Genomic DNA, 2466 nt, shown 5'->3' with positions numbered 1-2466 from the left:
CCCCTGTCAGTGTTTATTGCTGTCTGTGCGCCCGTTAAGGAGCGTCAGCCTCTCTATTTGTCCCGTTTACCATTATTATTAAAAGTGAAAGTAAAAGAAAATCCCAAATTTTGGGTTGTCCCCAGAACAGTAATCCCAATGGAAATCTTCCAATGGGCACACTAGTTCTGGTGACCTGGGGGGGGGCCAAGAGATTCCCTTAATTTTCTTGGATTTCCTCTTACTTCCTGTTTGGCTATGGGACAGGTAGTTAAGGTAAATCTCCTCAATGGGACTAAAATGGCAAAAATAAACTTACAGGGGTTAAAACTCTCCCATATTCTGTTGCCTATAGTTCTACTTTAACTAGTTATGATCTCCAAAAAGAAGAAAGCGTACTATAGTAATTGTGTTACTTGTATATCTAAATGAGCCACAGATATGCTAAACAACCTGTATAAACAACTTTTTGCTTCCCAGATCATATTTTCCTGCATTTAGATGTTACTGCTTTAAAGAAGAATTTCAGTCCAATTCTCCACTAGCTTCGGCACGGGCGCCATTCAGAGAATGCATTGCATTTTCTCAATGAATGCAAAGTGTTCTCTGAGTGGATTAGGTGGAGAGCATGACATTGCCACTTGCTTCACCCCCTCATCCAATCGGAGAACGCTTTGCATTGACTGAGAAAATTCAATGCATTCTCCGATTGGCACCTGTACACAGGGAGGTACTACAGTGATACAAGGTAGGGGAGAGATATGAGGAAGCTTTGGAGGCAGTGGGGTTGAGGTTGCACACTGTGCATAGCGCACTCCTAAAACCTGCACTCTGTACATTGTACACCCCTGAACTGATTTCTGCATCTGAATAGTACACCCCTGAACCGAACTCTGCATCTGTGAATAGTGCATGCCTGAACTTTGCACGCTGTGCGTAACGCACCCCTGATCCCTGCACTCTTTACACTGTGCACTCCTGAACTCTGCACTTCTTACGTAGCATAGTCCTGAACCCTGCGCGCTCCTGAACCCTGCGCGCCTGAACCCTGCACCCTTCACTCTGTATGTAGCGCACCCCAGGTACAACTGTCCCTTTGAGGGCTACCATACTGCTGATGCAGCCTGCAATGAAATTGACTTTCCTGTGAGGGATCCCACCTGTATGATATTTACATAGTTACGTTGGTCAAAGCTGAAACAATGTAAAAGTATCCATACCTGGAATTCTTCTTTAAAGCCGGTTTAGACACATTTAAATGCATTCAGAGTTTCTAGTCAGATCCTAGATGCACAAAATTACATTTTCTTCCAAACACAGGTTAACACTAAATTGCAATGGTAACATTGAAAATTCCTTGCCTGCTTGTATATGCATTATTGCCATTACTTATTCTAAATGCATACAACCACAGGTTTGACATTGCTGGTGTGAATGAGGCCCAAAGCTGGCCATACATTTTTAGGAATACCTTCCTGTTGGGCTATTGTATGATCCCCAAACAGTGGTTGCATCTGCTTTGCTGCAGCTACTGTTTTACAACAATTTTTTCACTCGAAGGATGCCTGCTAGGGGGAGGTAAACAGCCACCCAACTGGTGAAATTTGGCTCGTTCATCAGGGACCAGCTGCAACTCGTATAGTGCAGGGGTCTCCCAAATGTCCAAACAAAGGGCCAGTTTGCTGTCCCCCAGACCTTAGAGGGGCTGAACTGTGGCCAGTGGTAGTGAACAATGCCTTATCTTCAGTATTAGGGGGAGGAGTAGCGCCTAATTGTTGGTTTCAGTGAGAGGAATAGTGCCCCATCATTGGTGTCAGTGGGAGGAATAGTGCCCCTTCATTGGTATCGGTGGGAGGAATAGTGCCCCATCATTGGTGTCAGTGGGAGGAATAGTGCCCCATCATTGGTGTCAGTGGGAGGAATAGTGCCCCAATACTTGGTATCAGTGGGAAGAATAGTGCCCCATCATTGGTGTCAGTGAGAGGAATAGTGCCCCATCATTGGTATCAGTGGGAGGAATAGTGTCCCATCATTGGTGTCAGTGGGAGGAATAGTGCCTCATCATTGGTGTCAGTGGGAGGAATAGTGCCCCAATACTTGGTATGGGAAGAATAGTGCCCCATCATTGGTGTCAGTGGGAGGAATAGTGCCCCAATACTTGGTATCAGTGGGAAGAATAGTGTCCCATCATTGGTGTCAGTGGGAGGAATAGTGTCCCATCATTGGTGTCAGTGGGAGGAATAGTGCCCCATCATTGGTGTCAGTGGGAGGAATAGTGCCCCATCATTGGTGTCAGTGGGAGGAATAGTGTCCCATCATTGGTGTCAGTGGAAGGAATAGTGCCCCATCATTGGTGTCAGTGGGAGGAATAGTGCCCCATCATTGGTGTCAGTGGGAGGAATAGTGCCCCATCATTGGTGTCAGTGGAAGGAATAGTGCCCCATCATTGGTGTCAGTGGGAAGAATAGTGCCACATCATTGGTGTCA

At 46.1% G+C, this 2466-nt stretch overlaps 1 protein-coding gene across 1 annotated transcript in view; it reads right to left on the bottom strand.

The window, feature by feature from the left end:
* The window catches only part of LOC141131235 (C-myc promoter-binding protein-like), a gene marked incomplete in the record, with an annotated part of 198952 nt that overhangs the window by 131913 nt on the left and 64573 nt on the right, over window positions 1–2466 (bottom strand).

The sequence above is a fragment of the Aquarana catesbeiana genome, linkage group LG03 (assembly GCF_042186555.1).
Source record: "Aquarana catesbeiana isolate 2022-GZ linkage group LG03, ASM4218655v1, whole genome shotgun sequence".
In the NCBI taxonomy this organism is placed as follows: Eukaryota; Metazoa; Chordata; class Amphibia; order Anura; family Ranidae; genus Aquarana; species Aquarana catesbeiana.
The sequence above is the reverse complement of the archived record's forward strand: the minus strand, read 5'-3'. Positions and strand labels throughout refer to the sequence as shown.